General features: G+C 34.6%; 1 long non-coding RNA gene across 1 annotated transcript; it reads left to right on the top strand.

The window, feature by feature from the left end:
- The first annotated feature begins 3,672 nt into the window (after nucleotides 1-3,672).
- On the top strand, nucleotides 3,673-4,178 carry LOC110864990. The gene is made up of 2 exons (XR_002550237.2): nucleotides 3,673-3,888; nucleotides 3,982-4,178. It is a non-coding gene; the product is annotated as an uncharacterized LOC110864990 (long non-coding RNA).
- The last annotated feature ends 14,411 nt before the right edge of the window (nucleotides 4,179-18,589 follow it).

Raw genomic sequence — 18,589 nt, 5'->3', positions numbered from 1 at the left:
ATACGACTCATGATTTAGAATTAGGAGCTATAGTTTTTGCCCTTAAGATTTGGAGACATTATCTGTATGGGAGTAAGTTTACTGTTTATACAGATCACAAGAGTTTAAGGTATATATTCGGGCAAAAAGAGTTAAACATGAGGCAAAGAAGGTGGATGGAAGTCTTGAGTGATTACGACTGTGATATTCAATATCACGAAGGAAAGGCCAACGTAGTAGCCGATGCCTTAAGTCGTAAGTATCATGAAAAACAAAGGCGAGTTCGTGCTCTTAGAATAAATCTACAAGTAGATTTAAGGGAACAAGTGAAGGAAATCCAGAAAACGGCAATCAAGGACGATGCCGAAGGAATGAAAGGTTACCTAAAAGAATTGGAACAAGGAAATGATGGAATTTGGAAATTCCACAAAAACAGGATTTGGGTACCTAAACAAGGAAATTTAAGATCGAAAATTTTAGAAGAAGCTCATAAATCTAGGTATACGATACACCCAGGAAACAATAAGATGTACCAAGATTTAAGAGAAAATTTCTGGTGGATAGGAATGAAGAAGGATATAGCTGAATACGTATCTAAGTGTTTAACCTGTTCACAAGTTAAAGCCGAACACCAGAAACCCTCAGGTTTACTACAACAGTTAGAAATGCCTGTATGGAAATGGGAACTCATAACAATGGACTTTGTTTCTAAGTTACCCAAAACCAGAAAAGGTAATGATGCAATTTGGGTAATCGTGGATCGATTAACCAAATCAGCTCATTTTCTACCAATAAAAGAAACCTTTAGCATGGAAAGATTAGCCAAGCTGTATGTGGATGAAATAGTATCCTTACATGGAGTCCCACTCTCCATTGTATCGGATAGAGATAGTCGCTTCACTTCCCGATTTTGGACAAGTTTCCAAGAATCAATGGGAACTCGACTCAATCTAAGTACCGCATATCATCCACAAACCGAGGGGCAAAGTGAAAGGACGATCCAAACGCTGGAAGACATGCTCCGAGCATGTGTAATTGACTTTGGAGGTAATTGGGATAACCATTTACCATTAATTGAATTCTCCTATAACAATAGTTATCACTCAAGTATTGAAGCCGCTCCATTCGAGGCACTGTATGGACGCAAATGCAGAACGCCTGTATGTTGGGCGGAAATAGGAGAAAGTCAATTATCAGGTCCAGAAATTGTGCAAGAAACCACAGACAAGATAACTCAAATCAAGGAAAGATTGAAAACAGCCAGAGATCGCCAGAAAAGCTATGCAGACAATCGTCGCAAACCACTTGAATTTCAAATAGGAGACAAAGTACTACTGAAAGTATCTCCTTGGAAAGGAGTTGTAAGATTTGGTAAGAAAGGAAAACTGAGTCCCCGATATGTTGGACCATTTCCAGTAATTCAACAAATCGGACCAGTTGCTTATCGCTTACAGCTACCAGAAGAACTAGCTGGAGTACATGATGTATTTCATGTATCCAATCTCAAGAAATGCCTATCAGACGAATCCCTGGTAGTACCTCTTCAAGACGTAGAGGTAAATGAAAAGCTGAAATTCATAGAAAAACCTTTACAAATAGAAGATAGGAAAATCAAGTTTCTCAAACACAAGCGACTAGTACTGGTAAAAGTCAAATGGAATTCAAAGAGGGGACCAGAATATACTTGGGAACTGGAATCCGAAATGAAGCGCAAGTATCCTCATCTATTTCAGTAAATCTCGAGGACGAGATTTTTCTTAAGGTGGGGAGGATGTAACAACTATTATTAAAATCAATAATTAGAATGATAATTAGTCAATAAGGAAACCCTAATTGAAAAACCCAAGTAATTCTGCGCTAACCCTAAAATTTTCGAAACAATCAGAATCAGGATCAGGGCCCCTAAAACTCAGAGGGGTTAAACTCTAGTAGATATTTATCTTTCAATTTTGCTGTAAAAATGAAATTAGTTCGTGCAAGTTACTCAGCAAAGCTATCTAGGACACGAAACAACCTAGGCTAGAAACTAGACCCGTCGCGCCACGCGACGGGTACACCTATCTCTTTCGCGTGGCGCGAGGGAGGACATTTTCCAGATATAAATAGGGGGCTGTGGCACTTGAATTTTGCTGGAAGTTCGACGTTAAAACTCGAATTATACACTGAGTTATAGCAGAAATCGTTCACACACCCACTAATATCGAATCGCTGCCGCGGAACAGGGTAATTACTCGATCGCTATTACGATTCATTTTCCGGGATCAATATATCCAAAGAATGTCTAAAGTGCCGCCCACATTGGGTTATACTTTGTCGTTTGTCGTTAATTCGATAAATGAGTTGAAGTATTATACTTTGTCGTTTGTCGTCAATTCGATAAATGAGTTGAAGTATTGCACTTTGTTATTCATTGTGAGAATTTGATCTCGTGAGTTATCGTAACTGCTGTATTGATCACTAACCCTGTTTTGTGTGCATTATTGTTGAAATTAGGTTAACAGGGCTAAAATCATATTCTGTCAGTACTAAATCTGCAATGTGAGTTATTCCTCTTTTGTAAATTCTTTTCTCACAGTTTGTGAGTTATTCTTCTTTTATAAACTCTTTTCTCACAGTTTGTGAGTTGTTAACTGTTTTACAATACTCCAAATTATTTTCCGAATTATAATTACAGTGATTAAGTTTATGTAATCACCAAATTACAGCCGGTATGTGGGGTATTGTGCATTACTTGATAATCTTCACCATTGGGGCAGCCATTGGGTGATATGACCATAATCACAGACACCATTGGACAGGTGGGCCAATGGGTCGAGTGGTAAAGTACTGTGGGTAGATTGGTTGATATCAGAAACATTGTAAAAGATCCTACCACTGTGAATTATAATAAATGTGTCATTTTCCCATAACTGGAATAATTCACTCAGTATTTCCCCGCTGACAAAATCTTTTTCAACATGTTTCAGGTGATCTGCTGTAATTCAGGAAAAATGCAGGAGAAGCATTTCAAGCTTAAGATAGTGGCTCAATATAAAATAAAGAAATATGTTTTATCAGTAAAATCTTGTTATTGTAAATTATCGGGTTTATCCCGAATTGTGAAATAAAATAATCGGGAAAAAAAGTTTTAACTTAGTCGATCCTGTAAATAAATTTTCCGCTGCTAAACTCATAATCAATCAAGTACCGCAGGGTTTCTGTCCCGCGGCTCCTGGAACGGGTCAAACCGGGCCGGGGGCCGTGACAGCTGTTGTTTGGCTTAAGATTGCTGGACTGTTTTTTATGGTTAGAAAAAATAAGTTAGGCCAAATTCTTTGTCGAGTCACTAATACATTGGCTGAATCTTTATGCTTCTTTTCGTTATTTCATTGTTGTCTAATGATTATGGGTATAAAGATCTACTTACTGGTTTTGACTAATGAATTTTGCTTTACCTTTTTAGTTTTTTGGGTGGTACCGTCCGCTCAGGTTAGTTTGTAATTTGCCTTGTGTATCTTAAAGTTGAAAGTCGGTGATATTTACTTCTTTGGCCCTTCATTTGTCTTTCCATAGTTGATCTTTAACTTTCTTTGAGTGCTATCTTTTTCCTCCCACCTCTGTCTTTTAACTTTACACGTGTATATTTCAATATTAAATCAAAAGGTTTACTATAGCACACTAGAAGAAGAAGAAAGCGCAATGAGTTTTACGAAGTTTCACGTAGTGGTGAGCAAGCAGCAACGACGACTAAAACAACCCGAAACGGCGGTAATTTGGGGATCCGGATTTCGGATTTTGCGGAAACGAGCAGCGACGGCGGTGACTCGGATTCTTCTTTCTTTCAATTTCAGGTTACCTCGGTTCTTTACAAATCGATAACAGTCGAGCGCCGCCGCACGAACTGTCAGACCACGGAACGATTGAACAGAGGTAAGAGTTAGGCACTTAGTTCATTGATTGAGTGGTTAATTGGTGCGTAAAATGAAGCGATAATGAAAGTTATAACTGATTTCAATTTTGTAGGTGCTAATTGTTTGTCGTTTGGAGAAGGGGCGTTTGTTGAGCACCACCCGAGCAGAAGGGTTTTGGTGGAATAAAGGTACACAGGATTCCATTGTGGTTTAACTTTTAATTGTTGCACTAAATGTTCAATGGAGATCACATTTGTGCCGTGGTTAATTGATTGTTGTAGATCTATGCCCTTAGGCAATTTGGTTATACATTGCTCTATTATGCTCCATTTTTGCGATGTGCCCGCGCCGCAACGCGCGGGGGTATGTTTACTAGTTCTTTTGTAAGAAGCAATTGTATAATAAAACTAGTAAGATTTTCCACGCTTTGCAGCGGGCTTTCGGTCGTATTGTTTAGGTTCGTTACAGTAGCACGATATCCGATACTCGGTATAACAAACAAAAAATATATGCCTAATAGGGCAAAAGGATATTGACATGTGTTTTATATCTATTGAAAACCAAAAAACCAAAAAACCAAATACCAATAATGGTACTAACGTTGTTAGCCTGATATCGGTCCGGATACTTCCATTCACTATAGCTTACAACACAAAAAGAAAAAAAAAAAAAACTCTATAGCGAAACATTGAGAAAACCATAAGAAAAAATAATGTACCAAATCTGAATGAGTTCGTCACGATCAAGAAACAAAACCAACTATATTCGAACTCATTCATAATATAAAGAATAAGCATGTTGTAACAGTATATTCGAAATTTTATGAAACATTATATTATATTTAGTAAAATAACGAAGAGAGTAAACCACGTCAATTTATAAACAATATTAAATGAGGAAGCATCTTTGAATACATTTACGTTTATGCTTCGATAATTTGAACATTGTCATTCACAACTCGGTATTGAGTGAATTAATTTCTAGATGTAGATAAAAATAAGCACCTTGCAACGACATGCTTATAAAATGTCATATCTAAAAGGCTATATGTGAAAAAACAAAATATGCTCAAGATAATTATAATTTTAAAATTATATAAAATTAAATAATTAAAAATTAGAAAATGTTTTGCGCTATCCGAAATCGTTATAATAAATTGTTGGTGCATGTGTTTGTTGACTTCGTCTTGTATCGAGTCATGTAATAGAATAGATAGACCAAGACACGTTGTATGAGAAAAACGGGAAACAGGGCTGAACCAGGAGGTTCATGCGACCTGGAGTTTCCTATAAATAGGAGGTCTTGGTTCTTCATTTCTGATTCCGGTAGCGAAGCTTTGCCGAAGTGTCGCCAACTCTTGTAACGTTGTGAAATCAATACAAACGACAGTTAATCTACTTCTAAGTGTTAATCAAGCTGCAATGAAGAACAAATCGATGAATTCCGCCTCTGATTTGGTCTAGAACTCTTCTGATCGACTCATTAGATCGATCTTCCGATCCTACAAGTGGTATCAGAGCTCAGGAGGAAGAGTTCTTACCATTTCAGCTTGATTTCTTCAAAAACAACTGATTTCTACTCATCTTCTATACTTTTTCTTCAAAATTTCAACGAATTTACGGTTAAAATGACCTGATTTTGTGATATAACACGTAAAACTGAGTTTTAATCAATCCTTAACAAAATCAGAACCTAATTCAATCTAAAACTTGATAAAATTAACCAAATCGCGTGAAAAACTTGTCAGATCGTTTGAGATACTTTAAGATCGTGTGAAAGTGGTCCAGTTCGTTTGAAATTGGACTCCAGGTCGCACGGTTTGTGTGAAAGAACTCCAGGTCGCTTGGAAATCTTCCAGATCGCACGGTTTGAACACTTCAGGTCGCACGAGGTGTATCGGGTCGTTTGAAAGTTGCTCAGGTCGTTTGAAAATAGATCCAGGTCGTGCGAAGTGATCCAGGTCATGTGAGATTAGTTCAAGTCGTGTGAAGTTGAATTCTAGATCGTTTGTGGCTTCCAGTTCGTTTCAAAAAGTCAGATCGTTTGAAATTTTGTTGTTGTAAACATTCGACATCGAAACATGGATAACGAATTTTATAATGCTTTTGCTACTGCCCCGGGTACTCCTGTTACTATTGCTCAGAACGTAAACATGGAAAATGAAACGGGAACGTTGCAGAAACCCCCAAAGCTGATGAGCATTGAAGAATATTACAGTTGGCAAGAACGATTCGAAAACTAGGTTCAAGCAAATCATCTAAGGTCTTGGGAGTGTATTGAAACTAAGTATGTTCGACCTCGTAATAATGTGGGAGTTATAAAGAATATTTCTGAATTTACGGAAAAAGAGAGAGAAATGTACAAGGCAGAAAAAATGATGATCAGTTTACTTCAACAAGCTGTGAAAGAATACATTTTCATATTACTTCAACATGATGATAGTGCACGTTCGATTTGGGAAGCACTTCGTACAAAATTAGAAGGAAGTACGGAGATGATCAAGAATAAAAAGTCACTATTAAAGAAAGAATTTGAATTGTTCTCAAGTTCGCCGGGTGAAACTACAAAGACTCTTATTGAGAGATATTGTCATTTAGTACGTTCAATGAGTCGGTTGGATATCAATAAAGATCGAGAGGAATGGGTTGAAAAATTAGCCGATGCTTTACCTCAAAAAGAATGGGGTACATATCTTATGATTTTGAAGAATAACGGAGAGTATGATAGATTGACAATTGCTCAATTCATTGAAAAACTTGAAGGACAAGATCTTGAACAACAAAAGATCGCTAGAATGAACAATTCAAGTGGTCAACAAGATATCAAGATGTATTTCAAAGGTAATGTTCAAAATGTTGAAGCAAGTCCGAAAATCCAAACCGCTTTCAGCGTAGAAAACTCATCCGGATCACTCAATCAAAGCTCAATCAACAACAGTGGATTTTCTTCATATCCGAGTGTTAATCCTAATGTTTCAACTTCAAATTATCAGTCTCAAAGCTCAAACAATGGTAATGGTCATGTGCTACAATGCAACATCGCGTTGCATCTTCAGAACGGTCAGAATTTCTCTGAAGAAGTCGCTAAAGGTCATATGGCATTACTAGTTACCGTGTTAGAATCATATGAGAGTTTGGTTGCGGGAAGAATCGGAAATCCTATGTTAACAAAAGAGGATTACGATCAGATTGATGCTGAGGAAATGGAGCTAATGGATATTAAGTGGTGTTTAGTAAGTGTGTTGAGGAGAGCAGAGAAATTTAAGCAGATTACCGGAAGAGATGATTTACGTGATGCTAATGTTTCTACTTTAGGTTTTGATAAGTCTAAAGTTACTTGTTTTTGGTGCAGGGAAAAAGGATATTTCAAGTGGGAATGTACCAACCGAGAAGCAGGTGGAGCTCAAAATCCTTTCGGGAACAATGAATATTATCGGAAAGCAATATATCATCAAGTAGCTCAACAACCGTCATCATCTCGTACTATTTCGATTGAAGATAGAAAGAAGAAAGCTTGTATTACTATGCCTCCAGATCAAGAAGATAAAAGATTGCCAGAGGGATTTAGCTGTGACAAATATATTCCGGCTGAAAGTAACTCAAAGTTTAGAGCATTTATTGCACAAATCATTCAAGAGCCAGAGTTGATGAAAGAATGGATGGATGTGTTTGCAAATGATGAGAAAATTCAAGATGGAGAGTCTGTTTCTTCGGAAAATAGTTCAGCAAAGACACCAGTCTTTGATCAATCATCAATTGATAGCAGTGATGATGATGAAGAAATTAATCAAATAAACATTGGTAAAACTCACTTATCTTCTGAAAGTTTCAAATTTTATTTTGCAGATAAATTGGAGAAGCTAAAGGAGAAACGAGCAGCAAAAGAAAAGAAAGAGGTAAAATGTGAGAATGTTATTCAGGTTGAAGATAAGTATGAACAGAGTAAAGAAGCTAAAGTGATTGAAAAGATTGTAGAGGACACAAAACCTTGTCTGAACTGTTTGGAACCATGCAAACATTGTGAAGAGAAAGATAAGAAGTATAGTGAGCTAGACAAGATGAAAGAAAAATTGTTGTTCGATGTTAAGTACGTGAAAGATTCTTATGATGTGTTGAACAGAACAGTCAACCAGTTGGAAAAAACAAACTCAGAAAGGGAAGATGCTTTGACAATGACGAATGCAGTGATGATGTCTAAGCAGAAGGCCATCAATCATTATATTGAAGAGTGTGCAAAGTTGAAGCAGGAATTGGAGACTGAAAAGATTGAGAATGAAAGAATCGGACGATTGCTAATGAGTTACTCAATTTCTGATTACTTGATTGATAGAATCTATCCGACAGAAGATAAGAAGTCGGAAGATGCGGATACTGGTAAGAAACAAAGTGCAAATTATAACAAGTGTCCGCCTCCGATCTGGGAAGGTTATTCTCCCAGGAAACCAAATTCGGAACAACTCAAAAAGGCAGTCACTATAAAGTTAAAGTCTGAAACAATTGATGAGTTACCAGACAACATTGACGTCACATTCACATCGTCTGACACTGATCATGAGTCTGAGTTAATAAAGAAAGTGGTTGATCAGGTGTTGGATAAGGATGAGGAGTCAGAGTCAAAGTCTGAATCTGAGAGCTCAAGTTCATCAGTTAACAGTTCGAAATCATCGGTCAAAAGGTTTTACAATAAAGATTTTCTAATATCAAAAAATAATTTGAATGAGGAAACAATCAAAATGGCATATACTTTGAATGATTCGGACAAATTATATTCTAATGAGGAATTTCCAATTAAAAATGTGAAAATTGAAAATATTAAAACAGTTTTTAAATTGATAGAAATCAAAATTTCAGAAATACAAATTAAAATTGGTTTTTCAAAACCTAAATATACTTCTAGAGTTCAACAACGTTTAAACAAGAAGAAAGGTTTCGGTCTAGGTCATCAGAAGAAACCGAATCATAAAAGCAATTTCAAAAAGAAGGGGTTGGGTTTTGATGTTGAAAATAATCAAAATATTAAAGATTTTAAATCAAAAACTGTATTTGTTTCAGGGGCAAGTTTTGAAGAAGAGAAAAAGAGCTCATTCTGGAAGCAATCGAACAAAGCGTTTCTTGCAGAAAAACAGAAACATGAGAAGAATGAAGCTAATCAGAAAAAGGAGACAAGAACCTGTTATCGATGCAACGAAGTTGGTCACATCGCTTGGAACTGTCCAAAGGCAACCAACACACAACAGGAAGTGTCTTCTAAACTCAAAGAAAAAGTTGTTGATAAAACTGAACCACCAACTGAAAAATTCAAAGTGTTTAAAAATTCTACATTTGAAGTTGGTGAGAGTTCAAAAAGGTTTTACAAAAGAAGAGTGAATCTTAATAACCACAAGTGGGTTGTTAAGAAATCAGATGTTAAATCCGGCGATGAATTTGTTTCTTCAGAAGCAAAGAAGTCACTTTCTGGCGATGAATCTGACTCGTCAAAGCTAGAGGAGCCACCAGTTGAACTAAAAAGAGAAAATTCAGTTCCGCCAATGGATGATGCAAACTTTCCACCATTGCGGGCTGCAAATTTAAAATCAAAAGTTGGAAAAGTAGAAATTTCGAATCAATTCTATTATGAAAAGAAAGAATTTGATGTCGAAAAGGCTTTCAATGGAAAAGTAAAACATATTTTTGGAAAAATGGTCGATGGTAGGGCCAAAGGGGTAAAAGAATTTTATGAATCAAAGAGGAGAACTTACACACCGAGTGAAAATAACTCGGATGCACTTAAGGCTGGTCAAGTCTGGGTGTCAGCATTCTTTGCTTAAAAAATCCTGACGTGCCGGAACTCCCAGGTTGGTAATTGGGGAGTAGGAATCGGCATCTTTCTTGAGAAATTCACAACTGTGATATTTCGACTTACAAGTAGTATTATTGATAAGAACCTACAAGTGTTATTATTCTTGAAAAATGTTTGTGTGAAAAACCTACAAGTGATTGTTTTTACAAGTGGTTAATCAAGGTCATTAAGTTGAACTTGATTTAACTTTCATACAAGTGGTTAAAGAAAAGGAAAAGTAAACTTACAAATGGTAATTTGGAAAACAATGTAATGAAACCCCATGTTTGTGAAATGATCAACAAATCTAATTTTCCGGGAAAACCATTTGATTAAAACAAACTTAAGTGTTTTGAAATTATAATGGGAAAATAGTTTGTTGTCAGGGGGAGTTCTGATTGTTTAAGCCAAGAGAATGGAGAAGTGAAGCAATTCACATCAGTTTGTCATTTTGATTGTACAGTTTATTGCGTTTATTTTCAAATGTTCCCGGAAAATCAAAAATTGAAACATATTTTTGATTTTAGGGGGACTAAAAAATTGACATTTTGAAAATTTGAAAAATCCAAAAACATGATAAAATCTAAAAAACCAAAAACATTGAAAAATCAAAAATGAGTTTTGTTGTGAAAAAGAGGAAATGATAGTACATCAGTGGACTATCACAACATGCTAAAGAAATAGAAAGTCAAAATGTTTCTAAACAAGTCTCACTGATGATGTGTCAGTAGACTTCGCACGACTAGTAGATTGAATTTGAGATATAAACCTAAATATCAAAACTTACTTATCTCGTGGGGAACATCTCTCGGATATATGGGTAATCCCCGAAATCTTGTTTGAGAGATTGCCTAATTCTGAGATACTAGGTCTTTATACTGTTTGATATCTGGGGTATTATACCTGGTCTTCTGATATTGCGGAAGCAATGGCCTAGACTTCGTATAATACTTTATGCGCTTTAAAAAGCTTACCCTCTGCATAAAAATTGAAAAATATCGAAAGATATGAATCAATTGCAGTTGAAGAAAAGATTCTTTAAAGGGAACACACCTAAAGTCGAGCCTTCATCTCTTTAACTGAACGGAAGTTCATACCTGAGCTCTCAAGGTCTCGCACTAACCCAGATACAGATATCAAATTGGTATACTTACCTGTAAGACTGAATCTAGGGAATTTTGATATAGGAGTATATTCTGAGGTGGGACACGCGAGCGAATAAGTTTAAGTCCTTAAAACACTAATTCGTATCTCGAATCAGTTGAAACTTGTGTAAAAGTTTAAGTGGACAACAATACTAACAATCAGAAGTGAATTTGTTTAAAACTTAAAGTTAAATCAAGATCAACGGTGTTAGTGATAAGTCTCAAAAACTGATATGATCCTCTTACACAAACTCACAAAAATATTGTCTGTAAATATTTCTTTATTGCATTTTAACACTGAAAATCTTAGAAAAAAAACCCAAAAAGATTATGTTTTAGCATAAAATTTTGAAAATTCAAAAAGATTTTATTTCATCTTATTTTCGACAACTGATGTTGGAAAGCTGATTTCCAAAATTCCAAGTGCTGAACATGATGGACAATAGGGTTGGGAGAGGTTGTTTGAAATGGGAAATGATTTTGAAATGATTAAATGGTTCATTAATTTGAAACCAAATTTGTGTGTTACGAATACAAGTGGTTAAGCAGAGATTAAAATTGTTATAAATAAAAAAACTTATGTTTTGGGTAGAGTTTGTGTAGGTAAAAAGCTTTGAAAGAGCTAGGTTTCGACTTCTAAGGATTTTCCGCATAAGCATATGCAGATTAGAGCCAGGTTTCTGATCCTGTTGCTACGGAGAGCCAGGAGACATTCCTGAACATGTGAAAGCCTGTAGATAGAAGTTTCCAGACTGCGATCCCAGCTTATCGAAAGGGGGAGTCTGAAGACGAGAGAAATTGATAAGGATGCTTACAGAGAAAGATACTTTGGAGAGAGCGAGAAGACTGATCGAGACGGAAGACTCGACACACTGAAGACTCGTCATCATCCAAGGGGGAGTTTGTTGGTGCATATGTCTGTTGACTTTGTCTTGTATCGAGTCATGTAATAGAATAGATAGACCAAGACACGTTGTATGAGAAAAACGGGAAACGGGGCTGAACCAGCAGGTTCATGCGACCTGGCCAGTTCGTGTGAACTGATCAGTTCGTACGACCTGGACTAGTCTGGTTCGTGCGACCTGGAGTTTCCCATAAATAGGAGGTCTTGGTTCTTCATTTGGAACTTTCTGATTCTGGTAGCGAAGCTCTGCCGAAGTGTCGCCAGCTCTTGTAACGTTGTGAAATCAATACAAACGGCAGTTAATCTACTTCTAAGTGTTAATCAAGCTGCAATGAAGATCAAATCAATGAATTCCGCCTCTGATTTGGTCTAGAACTCTTCTGATCGACTCATTTGATCGATTATCCGATCCTACATAAATGATAACTAGTTTTTACTATCGCCGCGTTGGGGCGAACGTCTTTTGTTGTTTAGTCTGTGTTTATATGTGTTTTGAAATCACTACGAGCGCGTTGCGCACAGAACCACTGACAAGAATAAAAAGAAAATATAGAAAAAACACACTAAAAGATAACAAAAAGAAAATCAACCAAAAAAGTTGTATGGTAATGATGTTATTCGTATGAAACCAGTGGTCATAGATGAGCAAATGATACTGGGTACCGTTACCGAATTTCCCGAATCGAAAGATCTTAAGTACCAAATCGGTACGACTTTTGCCTAGTACTGGTTCGCTACCGGTTTTTACCTTCATATATCGGTACCGCAACTGGTATTTTTGGTACCAGTACCGATTCGGTATTGGTTGGCACCAAGCTCATCCCTACCCCTGAAACTAAAAAAAGAAATCATTAATAGTTGAAGAAAATCAACAAAAAAAGTTTCACGATACCGTTGTTGTTCGTACGGTACCCGTGATCAGGGATGGGCAAATGGTACTGGGTAGCAGTACCGAATTTCCCGAACTAAAAGATTTTTAAAATCATTTTGATACCGACTTACAACTATTGTATGTATCAGTTTCGCGTATAAATATGCATTCAAGATTTTTGCTTGTAATACAAGTATGGTAACATGCATATGTATAAAATAGAATTTCATTATGATCAAAGTCTCGGATTACAAGATTGGAAAGAAAATACGAATACATTTTCTAAATAAGAAAGGTATGAAAATGCAAACCGTTACACCAACCTATTTAGTTATAATAAAAGAAAAAAAATTGACTATACTTTATGTCAAATTTTTAAAAAGCACAAGAGAATGAACATTGAACTTTATAGTTTGCACGTGATTTTTACATAAGGTTTGTACTTTTTTTTTGTCGTAAATTGCATTTTTTATATAATATTAATATGCAAAAATAATAATTAAATTTCTTATTTGTGTGAAGCCATGAAAGAACATGCAAAAAATCATGTCATTTTCAGGTTCATATGCCTAATACAATTTTGAAGCTTGTGTGAATTTGGGTTCATGTTAAATATTTAGGTTCGTGTCAAGTAATTTGATTTTACAACCCACAAACACGACTCATTGAACACCTCATCACCTCATCTAAGTGCATACTCATGGCTTCTTTCTTCCCTTATCATATTGACTTGAGTCAAACTGTTCCCTATTTGTATTCCTAACAAGGCATTTTTCCCTAAATGATCTTTGTACTTTTGTTTTTCTGTTTTTCGATAAAAATTATGTAAAGCTACAACTGTACTTAAAAGTTTAAACACAAATACAAGATAATAAACACAATTACTCGTAACAATGTGTTTTCATCATTTAAATATCTAATATAATAAACATAAATTACATTGGAAGTTTCGTGACATATAAGTTACAACACCTCATGTTTACCAAAACAAAGAGGTTTCGGAGAAGAAAACATGAACAAATAACTCTACTAGGTGTGTTTACCAACCCGTGTTTGACAAAGTGAAAACTCTTGCTAACCTAAAAATCGTTTCCAAATTGGAACAAGGGAGAGTGGCCAGATATGTTACAGGAGAGTGAGAGACACCCAGAAAAACTAACTGGAACAAGGGAGAGTGGCCAGGTATGTTATATGAGAGCGAAAGAGACCCAGAAAAAACGAGTGAGTGGGTGAGAGATCATAGTTGTTTGGGTGGTGTGTATGTGTGATTTTTGCCCGCGGGGGAGGGGGTATGCAGTCAACGACTTCTTTAATTATTTTCGTCGGTTATGTAATCATAGGAAGGAGAGGACGGGATTCCTATGGGGTGACCATCGATGTTACGTTTGAGTGATCTATACAGACACCAATATCATTTCTCAGCGTTAAAGACTAAAGTTACGATATCAAGTAAATTAGATACACATATCTAATTAATTCGAAGATAGTGGTCGTTTCACAGAATGGAATGGAATCCGGACAAAATTAGAATGTAGTTTCTAATCCTTATTTTGTTTGTTTTAACAAAGAAGGTATGAGAATTGAAAAATAACACAAGGAACAAAATCTACATTTCAATGTCAGGAGTAGGATCAAATAAAAACTACATTTCGTATACAAACTGTAAGAACCATTTAAAAAGTGTCATGTGACATCCAACCAATTATCAAGAAATGGTAAAATGATAACCTAAATAATATCAATTATCTTGAATTCCTTATAATTATGCTAACAAACAATTAATCCTTTATTTGGATCTTCCTTTTGTTTTCAATCTGCTGATAAAGAAAAATGCTGATATCATTTCACATATGTGTTAAAATCAATTATCTTGATTAATTTTCATGTGCTAATATAATTCAAAAGTGCTACTTTTATGTATGGATTGTTTAGTATGTGCTATTAACTTTTTTTAAGTGCTAGGATCTGTTCTTATGGTTTGTAGGATAAATATGGTTTGTACAGGAACCAACTGGGGTATCCCAGTTGGCCACCAACACCCACCTCTTCCTAGAGGTACCGGGTTCGAGTCTTGGGAGTGGCATATGTCGCCCAGGGTAAGAACTCGGCATGGGGAAGTCACCGCGGAGCTAGCTTGGTCGGGTAGCGGCTCCTGGAGTAAGATCACTTCGGCGGTTGGAAGGACCGTGCACTATCCCCCTCCCCCCCAAACCCCTTCAATGTCATTCAATTTTGTGAAACGATCACACTTAAATTACAAATTAAATTTTAATTCATGTGCGAATTCCAATTGTATTGTATCCCATGAAACGAATGCTATCTAATACAAAACTTTAACTATATCACGAACACTATTTTGTTTTTTTTTTTTTTTTGAAAGATGTGAATTATTTGCGAATGTCGGGAGGTCTAGCATACGTTGTCTTAACCGGGTCCGCGCTAGAGAGCCCCCTCGCACAATGGATCCCCAATTTAAACCCCTCAATAAGAAACCCCTATCACCCAGATTTGAACTTGAGACCTGGAGGAGAAAACTCACCCGAACTCACCATAGGTGGAACTTAAATACCCGTGGCCACCACTAGAGCACTAGTGATGGTTACGAATAGGGGTGTGCATGGGTCGGTTTGGGTCGGTTTTGACCAAAAACCATAACCATAACCGCGATGTCGGTTATTGGATAACCGTAACCATAACTGATCGGTCATGGTGGTTATGGTTATTCGGTTTTGATGGTTATAGCTGGCCGGTTATGGGTGGTTAACCGTGTATTTAGCCTAACTAAAAATAGCTTAGTTTTTTTAACATGGAATAAATTGTTATTGCATATTTGTATATATTAGTATATTACATAGTATTAAAAAATACATATAATCTATAATATTAATACCAATTATTATTGAATATTCAAATAAAGTGATATGATACATTCCATAGATTCAAAAAAACATTCAACCAAAACCACAAAATTATATGAAAAACCAATAAGTACTAAAAATCTCCAGTCAAAAACATCAAATATTAACAATATTTTGAAAAGTCCTAAATTCTACAAAGATTTATTACATGTTGGTTCGGTTCGGTTCGGTTATGGTGGGTATGGAAAAAATGATAGCCATAACCGATCCGCTACATTCGGTTTTCAAAAAAAACCATTAATCTACCCACCGGTTTTTTATTTGGTTCGGTTTTTTCAATTTGGTTTTGTCGGTTAATTCGATTATGATTCGATTAATTCGGTTTTTGCACACGCTAGTTACCAACACTATTTTGTATATCGTCAAATTCTAATAGAAAATCTTTGACTTGTAAAATAGTGTAATCCTCGGGAAGGCAAATCAATGTTCGTGGGCCCATGTTCTTTAAGTCAAACAAACTAAATATTTTTGTTCATACACGTTGTGACATTAATGATAAACGTAATTTGTAATTTTATTCATCCAAATCTTGCATAGAGAAAAATAATATAAATAAAATATATCAATGTTTTTCTGGTCATACACATTAATGATAAAGTAATTTGTATTTGTCATTTTTTAATAAATTCAATTGTTGATATTATAAATAAAACTTTTAATTTAATGCTCTATATATTTTTAGAAAAAAAATATACAAAACTTGTTTGAGTTTAAAAATATTTATGAAACTAGATTTCTATATAGAAAGTTAACAATTGAAGAGACTCTTTTTTTTAATCACCCGATCCTTTACTATCTTGCAATCGGCTTTTGAATAGATATATCATATATTTATATAAATGGTGAAAATTATTACAGATTTCTAAATTATTGTGTGAGTATACTTTTTACTTAGACACACATAGATTATTTCATAAATTTAACCAAACTAATTTGTTCCATAAATATTTTAATTATTTCATAAATTTAACAAAACTAATTTGTCCATATATGTTTTAATTTTATATTGTTTACTTTTATACATGTGTATGTTTTATATAAATAAATAATCAAACTAATTTTAATAATTGAATTTTAGTACAGATAATTAAAAACAATACCCATGATATTTATACAATTATATGTGTGTGTATATCAATCGTTGACCAACATCCATTTCTTTGTTTTCATGCTATTAAATTATCATATCAAATTTCTTATAATACCTGTGTGTATTGAGTGTTGATACTGTAATACCACATATATCATTATATAAAAAAAAGAAAATTTACTACATATACATTTCTAAGTTAGGGGAATAGTGCCAGGCAGTTGGCCTGACACTTCCCTAATGGACCGACCAATTTTTAATTTAATTTTATTTCTAGCTTAAAATTACGGTTTCGTCTTTTATTTAAAATTACGTTTTCGCCCCTAATTTAACATAAAATTATCTTTTTGCTCTGGCTCAAAATTTACGCTTTTGCCCTCAGTTCAAAAACCCATTTCTAATTCTACTCCCAATTTAAATTTACGGTTTCACCCCCCGTCTAAAATTACGCTTTTGCTTCCCCCTTCAAAATAAAAATATGTTTTTGCCACTAGCTCAAAATTATGATTTTGCCCCCAACTCAAAATTACGTTTTTGCCCACAATTCAAAATAAAATTATGTTTTCCCCCTTACTCAAAATTATAATTTTGCCCTCAGTTTAAAATTATGATTTCGCTCCCAGTCCAACATATTTTTACGATTTTGACCTCTGTTCAAAATTATGATTTTGCTCTCATTTCAAAAATTACGATTTCTCCCCCCAGTTAAAAATTATGATCTTGCCATCGTATTACCTTTTTTTTTTGAAAAACTATAGTACTGTTTTATTTTGCTTGGTTGACTCAATGTAACTTTTATTGTGTCAATCAGTTGTCTAACATTCGTTCATTGGTCCTGACAAATTAGTATTTTACCCCAGCTTAAAATTACAGACATGTTATTGTTTTGATTTTTTTTTAGCAAAACTATGGTAGTGTTTTCGTTTAATTGGTTGTCTCGGTGTATTTTTTTTAGATCGTGTTATAAGTAGTATGTACAAGTAACCTAAATACATGCATACATGTTATGAAACTAAGAAATATTTGATTTAACGCCCTGCAACGCGGGCGGGCATATACCTAATTTTTATTCGTCCAGGCATGCCTGGTACATGCTCATTTGTACTGAAAAATTACAATTTTGCTTTCAGTTTAAAATTATAGTCTTTCCATTGTTTTAGTTTTTTTTAGTAAAAGTATGGTGTTGTTTTTGTTTTAATTGGTTGACTCGATTTAATTTTTTTAGATCGTGTTATGAGTAGCATGTACAAGTAACCGAAAAATATACATACAATTGTCCCGCAACGCGAGCGGGGCAAAAACTAGTTAAATATAGTTACAGATTCAGATTTTTTTTTTGATAAAAGTCAACAGATGTAATATTAAATGATAAATAGTATATTATTACAAACATTTTAATAATTGAATTTTAGTATAGATAATTAAAAACAATACCCATGATATTTATACAATTGTATGTGTGTGTATATCAATCGTTGACCAACATCCATTTCTTTGTTTTCATGCTATTAAATTATCATATCAAATTTCTTATAATACCTGTGTATTGAGTGTTGACATTGTAATACCACATATATCATTATTATATAAAAAAGAAAATTAAATATAGTTACAGATTCAGATTTCTTTTGATAAAAGTCAACAGATGTAATATTAAATGATAAATAGTATATTATTACAAACATTTTAAACAAATACTTAAAAGTAATTATTTACTTATAGGTAGTTTTTTTAATATATATATATATATATATATATATATATATATATAAATTATTTTTATTAATATAATAATAATATGTTACCAGGCTCTTTTTCCTTTACATTTTTAGCTTTTTCCTTTGCATTTTTAGCTGACTTTCATATATGAAACGCACGCATCATCAAATGAGATCTTTACACGTGTATGTAACAGCTAAGTAGTTCAAGAAGAGTCAATTGGTTTCCTCTCACTATATTTAAGTCGCTCGTTTAC

The sequence above is a fragment of the Helianthus annuus genome, chromosome 6 (assembly GCF_002127325.2).
Source record: "Helianthus annuus cultivar XRQ/B chromosome 6, HanXRQr2.0-SUNRISE, whole genome shotgun sequence".
In the NCBI taxonomy this organism is placed as follows: domain Eukaryota; kingdom Viridiplantae; phylum Streptophyta; class Magnoliopsida; order Asterales; family Asteraceae; genus Helianthus; species Helianthus annuus.
The sequence above is the reverse complement of the archived record's forward strand: the minus strand, read 5'-3'. Positions and strand labels throughout refer to the sequence as shown.